Genomic DNA, 14,554 nt, shown 5'->3' on the forward strand with positions numbered 1-14,554 from the left:
TCTCCGCATCACCCTTCCTCCATGGATCGGTTCTGTGCCCTCCTTGGGCCCTACGGGCTGCCAAGCAGAGGGGAGGCCGATGTTTCAGGGGATGCTGCCAGTGAGGAGAGGGTGCCTGCTCTGGGTCTGTGCCAGGGTGAAGCCTTCATGGCTTCTTGAAGGGCTCCCGGCTCCCCTCTGCATTAAGCCCTAAGCACGTTTAGAGAAGAGGGGAATCTGCATTGCCAGTTTTGGGACGGGTCTGATGGCGGGGCCTGCTTAGCCCCAGCGAGCTACTCAGTGCTCCAGCACTGCTCTAGATACCACCCCTCATCATCGTGTCTGCCCCTCTTAAATCTAATCTGCATTCTGTTCTCTTTCTTTCTCCCACTCTTTTCTGTTTATTCTTTTCTTTCTTCCCTTGCTCAGCAAGAATGATATTTATTTAAGACATCACAGCTGTTAAATGTTTGCCTCTGGGGATAATTTTTCGGCCAGGTGCCCCCGTGCCTCTTGGCTGGTCCACACCGATTGCTGGCCATGACGGGAGGGGGTGGCCAGCTGCCCTCAGCACTGAACTCTCTAAGTGTAGGTCCAGGCCCGGGGCTCATCACAGCTACCCTGCTTTGACCCGCAACACAATCACGGGTTGAGAAACCATCCTAGTGCCATAATAGGCTTAGAAAGGGATCATTCTTCATCTGGTCAGCCAGAGCCAGGCCACAGACTGCGTGGTTTCCCTCAGCGAGGCTCTCGCTGGGTGTCCCACTTTACTTCTGCAGCGAAAAAGCCGTCTTACCTCTTTTGCCACTTTCACAAAACATTCTCTTGGATCCATTCAAGTGAAAGCTGTGAAGTGTCCTCGTTCCTCCCTCACAGAGGGAGCTCCTAGCCTTGCAGCCCTGCGTGTGTCTGTCACTTACCAGCAGCGTGCCAGGACACTGCAGACATCCAGGTTAGGGGACTTGTCTAGGAAGCCATGGCTCTGTGTGGGTGAGGATGGCAATGTACTGCTTCAGAGTGTTCCTGTTTTCCCTTCCCTGTTTCTGCAGAGCACACATGCTGCGGGGAGAATGCAGCTTTAGTAACAAAACATCCAAATATACTTATTTCCAAAAAGAGCATCGTAAGATGAAGAGTGGGGTGCTGTGTGGATGATGTCCTGCGTGAGGATAGAACACAGGAGGAGGCTGAGTGGGAATAATGTTTTGCTTTTTGTCCAGGAGTCAAAACTTACAATGAATACGACCGGGTCTCCAGATCACAGTGAATTCCAAACCCTGGTAGACGACCCACTTATTTCAAACGTGTTATGTAACATTGTAAAGCACAAGGGATAGGTAAAATACACAGCCCTGGGACAATTCGGGGCACTTAGATGTGAAATGTTTGGAGATCGCTTTCATTTTTCTCATCAGAGCCATCCCATGAAATGGGTAGGACAGAGACTTCACCCCATTGAGAAGCAAGGACGCTGAGGCACAGTGAGATTGTCATCCAGCATCGATTCCAAAGGCTACAGACTTGGTTGGCACAGTCGGGCTTAGCGCCCTGATCTGTGTTTGATTTCTATCACACTGCTCTTTTTTCAGTAAACCTCTTTCACGTAAGAGATGAAACCAACACACCACTAATAGGACCTGTGCTCTGGGCTGTTTAATGAAAGTCCGAATGAGTTTTACTGAATTTACATGCCCTTCCCTAGAACTCCGTATATTCCATTTGGAATTTGAATGAAGTCCTAGGAGCAGGCTCCCTCTCTGCAATTGCTCAGGACTCAATTCCTCTGGCGCTGCCCACAGCTTTCCAGACCCATTCCCGCCAGCATCTGCTGGACTTCCTCTTGACCCTATCACTTCCTGTCAAATTGTCTCTTCTTCCCACGTCTCCCTGACTATGGGTCAGGAAAAGGGAATGCCGTGCCCTGTGCTCCCTTGACATGCTGCCCTTCATGCCACATAGTATGGAACACCTGCCACATGTAAGGTTCTTTGCTAGACCTGAAGATACAAAGGGAAGGCATAGCTGGGGCCACACCACCCTGGATGTGCCCGACTCAGAAGCCAGCCAGGGTCGGGCCTGATTAGTACTTAGATGGGAAAAGGCATAGGTCCTGCCCCTGAGGACCTAGAGTTTAGTGTCGGAAACAAATTGGATTCCATCACCGTCATTCAACTCCCCTCTTCTCTTGTAAGTCCTGAACTGTGATTCTATCTCCTCATTGTGCCTTCTATCTGCCGACTTCTGGCAATCACTCCCTCCTCTTGTAGTGAGTTGAGCATCGACTGATAGGCTCCCACCCTCTTCACTGCCATCTCTGTATTGAGGAATTGCACAGCCATGTTCAATTCTTAGCGAGGGTGCCTCCCTCTGTAGGATGCAGTCACCCACAGGGCAGTGAGGCTAACTGGACTTCATAATTACATGAGGCTGTGCCTCCTTCAACCTTTCAGCTCAAAATCCCTCAAAATCTCCATCTCTCATCCTCCCAGTCACCCTTCTCTCCATGGCTGGCCATTTCAAAGATGTGCCTTATGTGTTTGTGTGTGTGTGTGTGTGTGTGTGTGTGTTTTGAGACGGAGTTTTGCTCTTGTTGCCTAGGCTGGAGTGCAATGGCAAGATCTCGGCTCACTGCAACCTCCGCCTGCCGGGTTCAAGTGATTCTCCTGCCTCAGCCTCCCGAGTAGCTGGGAAAACAGGCATGCGCCACCATGCCAGGCTAATTTTGTTTTTTTTTTTTTTTTTTAGCAGATACGGGGTTTGTCAGTGTTGGTCAGGCTGGTCTGGAACTCCCAACCTCAGGGGATCTGCCTGCCTTGACCTCCCAAATTGCTGGGATACAGGCGTGAACCACCACGCCTGGCCGTGCCTTATGTTAATACTAATGTATGGTATATTTAAGAAATGCTAAGAGAATACATCTTATGTGTTCTCACTTCAAGAAATGGTAAGCATTGGAGGTGATGGAAATGTTCATGGGATTGATTTAATCATTTCACAACATGTATATATCTCTCAAAACATTACATTTTACCCATAAATAATTGTCAGTTTTAAAAAGTATATTCTGGGGGGAAAACACTTTGAATTTTAACAAACAAACAAAAACCCCACAAGAACGTGCCTTCTGATGGAGAATATCTCCCTTCTGGTGTTTTCTTACACTGCTCCTAGGCCTGCTTGGCCACTGCGCCCCATGCTGTATGCCTTTCCCACTCTCCTTTTAGTGTGCGAAGCAGGGACAACCATGTCGCTCGTGGGGTTGCTCTGGGCGTGTGCTCTCCAGCCTCAGCTGGGCCCCGTGACACTCAGCAGCCACTGAATTCTTCCTCTGTGACATGCCACTGTTGAGCCACCAGAGCCACTCCTGGTCCCCTCCTTCAAAGCAGATGACTTAGTTTACTATCTTTCTGGGCAAGTATGGAGCCATCTTCCTTCCTTGTCCTAGAGACTCTGCTCTTTGCTCTCTCCCACCCTCCCCTCACTTATGTCTGCGCCATCCTCACCTTGCCGGGTCTCTCAGCTCCGCTCCCTCCGGTCCCTCCTGCTCAGTGGTCCCTCTGCATCCTCTCTCATCTCCAGTCCTCCCCAAGTCTCTCTCTGTTGCCCAGGCTGGAGTGCAGTGGTGCTATCTCAGCTCACTGCAACCTCCACCTCCCAGGTTCAAGCAGTTCTCCTGCCTCAGCCTCCCGAGTAACTGGGATTACAGGCACCCGCCACCTTGCCAGGCTAATTTTTGTATTTTTAGTAGAGACGGGGTTTCACCACGTTGGCCAGGCTGGTCTTGAACTCCTGACCTCAAGTGCTCTACCTACCTCAGCCTCCCATAGTGCTGGGATTACAGGGGTGAGCCACTGCACCCAGCCCCTGCCATTTCTTTCTGCTGCCTCAGTCTCCTCTAACCTAAAAGACAAAAACCACACATCAAAAGGAAACCCCGACCCTCCCCCTCACTCCAGCCTCTCCCTTCATCTTTGTGGCCATCACCTTGGCCCCATTCAGACCCTCCCTTTGCAACCTTCAGCTTCTGACTGTTGTCCCTCCTGGCCCCTCTGCTAGCCTTCCAGCAGGTCCCTGTCTCCTCTCAGGAGCCTGGCTCATCATTCTCAGGAACAGCTTTGAGAACTTTGCTTGTTCTGCTCAAAATGAAGTGGGAAGTCCTCGATTTGGCTTGGTCTCTTCATCCCAGTCCCCTCCTCCCTTCCCAGCTCCTTCTCTAATTGGAGTCTGCTCCAGTCAAACTGGATCCGTACTCACAAACACCCTCTGCTCTTCCCCCAGACCTCTGCTCAGGCAGGCAGCATCCTTGCCCTCTCACCTAAACTTCAGTGCTCAGCTCATGTGCCAGCGCCTTCGCAGTCTTTTGGTGATCCCCACAGCCAGGTGTGATCCATGCGATCTCCTCTCCAAATCTCTCCAGGCACATTTTTGGAACCCCCTGAAAGCACGTTGCCATATTACTACTGTTAGGTCTATTTCTAGCTTTAATCTCAAGGATTAAAAAGATATATTTTTAATTTTATCCACCTCCCCAGCCCCACTCCAACGTCTAGCATAGAGCTATGCGTTACCGCTGGTCCTTGAATATGAAGAGGCTTAGTGGAGATGGTGCTGGCTGTCACCACTGAGCACAAGGGCCCAAACTGCTGGCCCACAGCCCACAGAGCCACTCCTGATACATGTTGTCTAGCCACTCTAGAGGTTTTTGGTTTTGTTTTTTTGGTAGTAAGATATATACAACATTTAATTTTCGTTTTTGTTGTTGTTTTGTTTTGTTGAGATGGAGTCTCGCTCTGTCACCAAGGCTGGAGTGCAGTGGCATGATCTCAGCTCACTGCAACCTCTACCTCCTGGGTTCAAGTGATTCTTCTGCCTCAGCCTCCCAAGTAGCTGGGATTACAGGTGTGCACCACCACACGCAGCTAATTTTTGTATTTTTAGTAGAGACAGGGGTTTTTCATGTTGGCCAGGCTGGTCCCAAACTCCTGACCCCAACTGATCCTCCCTCCTCGGCCTTCCCAAGTGCTGGGATTACAGGTGTGAGCCAGTGGGCCCAGCTGTTTTTATATATATATATATATATATGTATGTGTGTGTGTGTAACATTTTAACCATTATTTTTATTATTGTTATGAGACGGAGTCTCGCTCTGTTGCTCAGGCCGGAGTGCGGTGGCGCGATCTCGGCTCACTGCAACCTTTCCCTCCTGGGTTCAAGCAGTTCTCCTGCTTCAGCCTCCGAGTAGCTGGGACTATAGGCATGTGCCACCATGCCCGGCTAATTTTTTGTGTTTTTAGTAGAGATGGGGTTTCACCGGGTTAGCCAGGATGGTCTCGATCTCCTGACCTCATGATGTGCCCACCTTGGCCTCTCAAAGTGCTGGGATTACAGGCATGAGCCACTGTGCCCAGCCCCCATTTTAACCATTATTAAGTGTACAATGCAGTGGCATTAGTTATATTTGCAATGTTGTGCAAACATCACCCACTGTTTCCAAAACGTTTTCATCACCCCATGCAGAAACTGTACTATTAAGCAAGAACTCCTAGGCACCTCCACCCACTTCCCTGCCCCAGCCTCTGGTAATCTCTTCTCTACTTTCTGTCTGTATGAATTTGCCTATTCTAGGTGTTTCATGTAGTACAATCATATAATATTTGTCCTTTTGCGGCTGGCTTATTTTACTTAGCATAGGATTTCCAAGATTCGTCCATGTTGTAGCATGTATTGGAGCTGAACTTTTTTTTTAATGGCAGAGTATTGCATTGTATGAATATATCACATATTATTTATCAGTTCATCTGTTGATAGACACTTGGATTATTTCCACTTTGGGTTGCAATGAACATTGGCCTACAAATATCTGTGAGTCCCTGTTTTCAATTCTCTGGGGGAATATACCCAGGAGTGGAATTGCTGCTTTGTATGGTAATTCTATGCAGCATTTTGAGGAACCCACTATAAAGTTTTAAAATTCAAATTAATTAACAGCTTTCAAAAATGAGGAATTCCACACAAAAATTAGATTTTTTTTCAACTTTTTCCTTTTTCTTTTCTTTTTTTTTCTTTTGGAGATGGAGTCTCGTTCTGTTGCCCAGGCTGGAATGCAGTGGTGTGATCTCAGCTCACTGCAACCTCTGCTTCCTGGGTTCAAGCGATTCTCCTGCCTCAGCCTCCTGAGTAGCTGGGACTACAGGTACCCACCATCACACCCAGCTAATTTTTGTATTTTTAGTAGAGACGGGGTTTCACCGTGTTGGCCAGCTTGGTCTTGAACTCCTGACCTCAGGTGATCTGCCCACCTCAGCATCCCAAAATGCTGGGATTACAGGCATGAGCCACCACGCCCGGCTGAGATTTTTTTTCAACTTATTTTGACCTTCCTGGGTCTACCTACAGTGATATGATCTGCTGGGGATGAGTGGAAACTGCCTCTTCTAGATGGGGCATCTGGTATCCAGCTTGACAAGGGCCTTACCCAGCTTGCATCAGACATTGGTCCATGCCTAGGCCCTGCTCTGAGTCTTTGCTTCAATCCCCTCCCTTTATGAGGTTTTCCAGCCCCCCTCACACAATCACTCCTTCCCTCTTATGTTCGTACTCCCTCGTTATTTGTTTACATGCCAGACCTCTCTCCATCTTGGCTGTGATAGTCTGAGGGCAGGGCACTTGTCTTTTCACCTCTGATTTACCCAGGACCAACAGATAGATACATTGTTGGTGCTCAAAATTTTGTCAAATTGAAGTTTTAAATTGATGGCTCATGCTTGTAATCCCAGAGACTCAGAAGGCTGAGGCAGGAGGATCACTGGAGGCCAGGAATTCAAGGCTACAGTGAGCTATGATTGTACCACTGCACTCCAGCCTGTGTGACTGAGTGAGACTTCAACTCTAAATAGATAGATAGATAGAGAGATAGAGAGAGAGAGAGAGAGAGAGAGATGGGAAAGAATAGAATAGCTGAAGGTTAGGTCAGGACTAATTGATATAGTTACCACTGACTTAATCTAGCAGGTACTAAATTGCATTGTAAAATATTATAAGAAAAGGGGAAAAATTAAAATTGGAGAAATGAGTTACAGATTACAGGCTATGAAAGAAGGGCTAACCACTTCCTCATATGGACTGTTTCTTCATTTAGGGTTTTCTTTTTTATCACTCTTGGTGTAGTTAGGGTTTTCTTTTTTATCACTCTTGGTGTAGTCTCATCAAAGACATGTAAAAGGTGATTTGTGGAACTGAGCATGATTGTGTGTGCCTGTAGTCCCAGCTATTCTGGAGGTTGAGGCCAGAGGATCGCTTGAGCCCAGGAGTTTGAGTCCAGCCTGGGCAATATAGCAAGACTCTTGTGTCTAAATAAATAAATAAAAGGTGATTTATGGAAAACAGGTACAATATCATAGAACAAGTCAAAAAGAAACAGGATCAAAATGTAATATCTGTATACAAATGCAAAAGAATGACTTTGGATCCCTATCTCACACCATATATTTAAAAAATTACTCAAAGTGGATCATACATCTAAATGTAAGAGCTAAAACTAGAAAACCCTTTGAAGAAAACATAGGACTAAATCTTTGTGATATCGAGTCAGGTAATGGTTTCTTGGATCCACACCAAAAGCACAAGCAACAAAAGAAAAAATAGGCCAGGCGCGGTGGCTCAAGCCTGTAATCCCAGCACTTTGGGAGGCCGAGACGGGCGGATCACGAGGTCAGGAGATCGAGACCATCCTGGCTAATACGGTGAAACCCCGTCTCTGCTAAAAATACAAAAAACTAGCCGGGCGAGGTGGCGGGTGCCTGTGGTCCCAGCTACTCGGGAGGCTGAGGCAGGAGAATGGCGGGAACCCGGGAGGTGGAGCTTGCAGTAAGCTGAGGTCCGGCCACTGCACTCCAGCCCAGGCGACAGAGCGAGACTCCGTCTTAAAAAAAAAAAAAAAAAAAAAAAAAAAAAAAAAAAAAATAGATAAACTGACTTTATCCAATTGAAAGCTTTTGTATTTCACAGGGCACCAGGAAGAAAGGAAAAGACAGCTCACACATGGGAGAAAATATTTGCAAATCATATACCCAGTATGGGACTTCTGTCCAGACTATATAAAGATCTTTTACAACTCAACAACAACAAAAAGACATAACCCAATTGAAAAACAGGCAAAGGATTTGAAGATATATTTCTCCAAAGGAGGTTTACAAATGGTTAATAAGCACATTAAAAAACTCAACATCATTAATCAGTAGGGAAATGCAAATAAAAACCACAATGAAATATCACTTTACACCTACCAGGTTGGCTATAATAAAAAAGATGGAGAATAACAAGTATAGTGAATTTATGGAGAAATTAGAATTTTCATACATTGCTGGTAGGATAGTAAAGTGTTATAGCCACCTTGGAAAACAGTTTGGTGGCTCCTCAAAATGTTAAACATGGTTAGGTGTGGTGGCTTACACCTATAATCCCAGCACTTTGGGAGGTAGAGGTTGAAGTGGGAGATGGGGGTTGCAGTGAGCTGAGATTGCTCCACTGCACTCCAACCTGGGCAACAGAGTGAGACTCCATCTCAAAAAAAAAAAAAAAAAAGAAAGTTAAACAGAGTTACCAGGCCGGGCATGGTGGCTGTGGTCCTAGCACTTTGGGAGGCCAAGGTGGACAGATTGCTTGAGCCCAGGAGTTTGAGACTAAGCCTCAGCAACATGGCAAAACTCTGTCTCTACAAAAAATACAAAAGTTAGCCAGGCATGTTGGTGCACACCTGTGGTCCCAGCTACACAGGAGGCTGAGGCAGGAGGATCGCTTGAGTCCAGAAGGTCAAGGCTGCAGTGAGCCATGTTCATACCACTACACTTCAGCCTAGACAACAAAGTAAGACCCTGTCTCAACAAAACAAAACCCCAAGACATAGAGTTATGTTCAGAAAAATTCTACTCTTAGGCATATACACGAGAGAAATGGAAACATATGTCCACACAAACACTTGTACATGAGTGTTCATTGTGGGATTATTCATAATAGCCAAACGGTGGAAACAACCCAGATGTCCATCAACTGATAAATGGATAAATAATATGTGGCATATCCATGCAATAAAATATTACTCAGCCATGAAAAGGATTAAAGTGCTGATACATACTTTAGCATGAACCCACCTTGAAACATTTTGCTAAGTGAAAAAAGAAGCCAGTTACAAAAGACTAGATATTGTATGATTCCCTTTATATGAAATGTTCTAAGTAAGCAAATCTATTGAGACGAAAAGCAGATTAGTGGTTGTCTGAGGCTGGAGTGTGGGGGAGGAGGAAAATGAGGAGTGACATACGATGGGTACAGGGTTTCTTTTGGGGGTGATGAAAATGTTCTAAAATTAGATTGTGGTGATGGTTGCACAACTGTGTGAATATATTTAAAACCACTAAATAAAAAATTATAAAAAAGAGAAAACAAAACAAGCAGACAAAAATCACTGAACTATAAAATAACTGAAAGGGGACCCAGATATAAAACGCTATTCATTCCTTTTACATAAGTAATAAAATACTCCTCAGAGGTGACTGAAAAAATGCGCCTGAGGTCGTTTACACTAAAGCTTTACAGATGACCTGGCATGGTGTGTTGTTGGCTTTAAAATGCTCCACATACTGCCCCATGCAAAGTGACCTTGGCTGGGGGCTAGATGAAATACAATGGGCAAAATTCTTCATAATGAACATGTGGGTGTTCATTATGCCACTCTATTTTTGTGAATGTTAATTTTTTTTCCATAATAAAAGTTAAAAAAAAAGGCCGGGCGCGGTGGCTCACGCCTGTAATCCCAGCACTTTGGGAGGCCGAGGCGGGCGGATCACAAGGTCAGGAGATCGAGACCACAGTGAAACCCCGTCTCTACTAAAAATACAAAAAATTAGCCGGGCGCGGTGGCGGGCGCCTGTAGTCCCAGCTACTCAGGAGGCTGAGGCAGGAGAATGGCGTAAACCCAGGAGGCGGAGCTTGCAGTGAGCCGAGATCGCGCCACTGCACTCCAGCCTGGGCGACAGAGCGAGACTCCGTCTCAAAAAAAAAAAAAAAAAAAAAAAAAAGTTAAAAAAAAAAGAGAGACAGAATGAAAACATCGGTAATCTGCAGTTCAGTAGTTACACATCGAATGTGCATGTGTGTGTGTGTGTGTGTGCATTTGGGGAGCTGTGTGTGGAGGTCTGTGGCTGTGGACTGACACACCTGTATTTCTGTGAACCTGTGTTTCTGTGGATGAGGGCAGGGAGGGATTCAGAAGGAGAGGAGAGGACAAAGCCATCTGGGGATGTATGACTTTGCTAGGGCTGTGTAAAAATGACCACAGCCTGGGGAGCTTAAAACAACAGCAATTTCTTTTTCTTTTTTTTCTTTTTTTGGACGCTGAGTCAGCTCAGGCTGGAGTGCAGTGGCATGATGTTGGCTCACTGCAATCTCCACCTCCTGGGTTCAAGTGATTCTCCTGCCTCAACCTCCCAAGTAGCTGGGATTACAGGTGTGTGCCACCATGCCTGGCTAATTTTTGTATATTTAGTAGAGATGGGGTTCTGCCACGTTGGCCAGGCTGGTCTTGAACTCCTGACCTCAAGTGATCCACTGCCTCAGCCTCCCAAAGTGCTGGGATTATAGGCGTGAGCCACTGCGCCCAACCAACAGCGGCTTCTTCTCTCATAATTCTGGAGGCTAGAAGTCTGCAGTCAAGGTGTCTGTTGGGCTAGCCTCCTTCTGAAGCCTCCAGTGGGGAATCCTTCCTCGCCTCTTCCAGCTTCTGGTGTCACCAACAATCCTGGGTGGTCTGTTGCTTGTAGATGCACCGCTCCAATCTCTGCCTCCGTTGTCACGGGACATTCTCCCTGGATCTCTTCACGTTGTCTTCCCTCTGTGTGTGCGTATCTCTGATCTCATAAGGACCCCAGTCATATAGGAGTAGGGCCCACTCTAATTAAGTATGACCTCATTTAAACTTGATTACATCTGCAAAGATCCTATTTCCAAATAAGGTCACATTTACAGGTAGTGGGGGTTAGGACTTCAATATATCTTTTGGGGGGACACATTTTTTTTTTTTTTTTTTTTGAGACGGAGTCTCGCTCTGTCGCCCAGGTGGAGTGCAGTGGCCGGATCTCAGCTCACTGCAAGCTCCGCCTCCCGGGTTCACGCCATTCTCCTGCCTCAGCCTCCCGAGTAGCTGGGACTACAGGCGCCCGCCACCTCGCCCGGCTAGTTTTTTGTATTTTTTTTTTTTAGTAGAGACGGGGTTTCACCATGTTAGCCAGGATGGTCTCGATCTCCCGACCTCGTGATCCGCCCGTCTCGGCCTCCCAAAGTGCTGGGATTACAGGCTTGAACCACCGCGCCCGGCCTCGGGGGACACATTTAACCTACAAAAGGGCAGAAGGCAGGATAAGCAGAGACAGATTCTCAGAGTGTAAATGCAGAGAGCTGAGGCCCCAGCTGCCCCATAGGCAGGCTGCAGAGGACACAACATTTACAGTGATTAGACTTGACCTTATCGCATCATTCGCTGGCCAACTTTATATTTTCCAAACGGAGACAAGCCTTTTCTGGAACCCATTTCCCACTCAGCAGTTTGGACTGAGGAGTGACACATCTAGACCCTTCCAGTCGATCAACCCTTTTCACTAGAAAGGTTTTGGGGATAATTCTAACGCATATTCACTTAAGAAATGTTTCGCGCCGGGTGCAGTGGTTCACACCTGTAATCCCAGCACTTTGGGAGGCCGAGGCAGGTGGACCATGAGGTCAGCAGTCCAAGACCAGCCTGGCCAAGATGGTGAAACCCCGTTTCTACTAAAAATACAAAAACTCGCCGGGCGTGATGGCAGGCGCCTGTAAGGCCAGCTACTCGGGAGGCTGAGGTACAGAATTGCTTGAACCCAGGAGGCGGAGCTTGCAGTGAGCCGACATCACGCCACTGCACTCCAGCCTGTGCCACATACCGAGACTCCGTCTCAGGAGAAAAAAAAGAAAAGAAATGTTTCAGAAAAAGCTAGTTTCTTACTCTTTGACACAGACATGTCCGTTTAGAGTGTATCTTCTGAGCTGGCTGCTAAAGTTATTTTAGACTCTACAGTTAAATTGACCCAGAAATAATTCCTCCTTTGAAAGTTCCTTTGCAATGTTATTCACTCTGACTCTAACTCCAGGTTACGTTGTGCTGTTCTTTGCTCTTTAATCTTACTCTGGCCTTTCACCAAAAGCAATAAAATCTGACTTCTGTATTAAATGGTACTTGTATATAATATTATTCAAGTAAACCAGATGTCTGATAATTGCAATGTATTTTCATATGAGTGTTTGAAGAGTTTCATGGAAAAAGTGCAAGCCCCTCATACTTCCCGAACTGTGTGAGCTGTTTACTGTTGAGAACTTTCCAGAGGATGTTGGAGGGAGCAGAAAGCTGAAGAGAAGGAGCTGGACTTTGGGCTTTGTTTGCCTGTACTCTCTCCGCAGTTATCTTCAACCTACATTTCAACTCTAATCCATAGAAGTCATTTGCAACCCATCTGTTTTCATCTCTTCGCCCCCAGGAGTGGGGAAAAAGGCATGAGCAGGGAGGAGCTGAAGTTTTGCAGAGGGTAGGGAGGAGGTTGACTTGACCCAAGTGGAGGGAGAGGAGGGCGGGGGTTGAGGGCAGCCGGAGAGAACTGTGCCGGTGTGGGGAGCTGGGAATTTTTTTTTTTTGAGACGGAATTTCGCTTTTGTTGATCAGACTGGAGTGCAATGGCATGATCTCGGCCCACTGCAACCTCTGCCTCCTGGGTTCAAGCGATTCTCCTGCCTCAGCCTCCTGAGTGGCTGGGATTACAGGTGCTCGCCACCACACCTGGCTAAATTTTGTATTTTTAGTAGAGGCAGGGTTTTACCATGTTGGCCAGGCTAGGCTCAAACTCCTGGCCTCAAGGGATCCCAAAGCTCTGGGATTACATGCATGAGCCACCGCACCTGGCCGAGAGCTGGGATTTCAACCACTGTCAGTTCCTGAACAGAGATTAAGAGATTGATGAGCACTAGATGAAATCTTAATCCTCCGTCACTGCTGGTACTTATGTAGATGTGGGATAATAGGAGATTAACAGTATCCACACAGGCTGATAGTATTTCAAGAGCTTCCATGTGTTGCTTGAGTCCTCAGGGCTGGGCATGGTGCTAACAGTTTTATGTGCATGCGGCACCTGCCAGCGCCCTGCTTCTCTATCCGATGTGTGATGGGAATTCATTCTTTTACCTGGCATGGGCTCTTCCATTTTGCTTTTCAAAAACCCACATTTACAATAGACTCTCATTTTTACAGTAAAGCGTACCATAGAATCACTTTACATTGCAAGTTCTCCCTCCTCCTATAGTTCAATTAATCTACACTATTACATTGGCAGAAAGTCTGTTTACAAAGAGCTCTGTGAGAAGACTCTTGTCTTCAAAGCACGGAAACAGAAATAACAGAAAGACTCAGCTTCATTGATGCCCACTTACCACAGGCAATAGTTAGTGCAATATAATTAATTGTACTTCTAGAAAAGACTGGACTGAGGTCCTAGGAGCTTTTTATAACCGATTGAAAGACACCAGACACTCTCCCCCGACGTCCAGCCAGAACCCGCACCTAACCCACAATACAGCCAGGCTCATTTTTATTTTTTTAAGCTATCCATTAAAAAAAAAAAAAAAAAAAAAAAGATTTTCCAAGGCAAGCACATTATTTCCTTTGTTAGTTTGGATCAGAGTCTGATATCCCTAACAAGTCAAAGTTGTTCTTTTTAGCCCTTCCGACAATTTGAGTCTGTTTCTTTGAAGTTGTGCTCTGGGTGGAGATGGAAAAGAGACTCACCTTTCAGTGTATGGAAACTCTGTTCCATTCCTGTGAACTGTTAAGGCGCACATTTAAATCATCGCTACTTTCTTCTCTCGTGTTAGTTTCTGACCTCTTGGTTATTTTCTGTTTTCCACTGGACTTTTCGGTTGCTCCATGTGTCTTTTTAAAAGCAGCACCTCAGTCTGTTCACACTAGAAAACGTTTGGCTCATTTTGCATGTCCCTTTTCTCAAAGGATAAAGGGAAGAACCATTTCTATGAATCGCTGACATCTCTGCTGAGGCCAGCCGCTAAGTGAAGGAAAGCTGGCGACTATTTGCAGGAGATCAGAGGCCCCCAGGCTCCTTCAGGCCAAGCCACATCCAGATGAGGGCTTCTTGCTTCTTTTAGATCCGTGCTCTGAGCCCAGATTATGGTCTCGGATGGCCACTGTAGTGAGGAGTCTAGCCAACCTAACCCACGTGCCTTATGTTAAGTTACAGTATTAAGCAAACATTTGCTTGTTAATCTACAATCTTTTTTTGGTGTTGTCATTGAGATGGAGTCTCGCTCTGTTGCCCGGGCTGGAGTGCAGTGGCGTAATCTCGGTCCACTGCAGCCTGTGCCTCGTGGGTTCAACCCATGCTCCTGCCTCAGCCTCCTGAGTAGCTGGGACTACAGGCACCTGCCACCATGCCCAGCTAATTTTTGTATTTTTAGTAGAGAAGGGGTTTCACCATGTTGGCCAGGC

At 46.6% G+C, this 14,554-nt stretch overlaps 1 protein-coding gene across 38 annotated transcripts in view; it reads right to left on the reverse strand.

The window, feature by feature from the left end:
• The window catches only part of NDUFB2 (NADH:ubiquinone oxidoreductase subunit B2), a 1,166,996-nt gene that overhangs the window by 377,228 nt on the left and 775,214 nt on the right, over window positions 1-14,554 (reverse strand). Inside the window, exon 1 of one of the 38 annotated variants that reach the window (XM_050782323.1) lies at window positions 6,541-6,544. The exons of the other annotated variants lie outside the window; for them this stretch is intronic. The gene's annotated coding sequence lies outside the window, so the exon portion shown is untranslated. Of the gene's footprint in view, window positions 1-6,540; window positions 6,545-14,554 lie in introns of those variants that run through there. 38 annotated transcript variants of the gene reach the window in all.

Source organism: Macaca thibetana, chromosome 3 (assembly GCF_024542745.1).
Source record: "Macaca thibetana thibetana isolate TM-01 chromosome 3, ASM2454274v1, whole genome shotgun sequence".
Classification (NCBI taxonomy): domain Eukaryota; kingdom Metazoa; phylum Chordata; class Mammalia; order Primates; family Cercopithecidae; genus Macaca; species Macaca thibetana.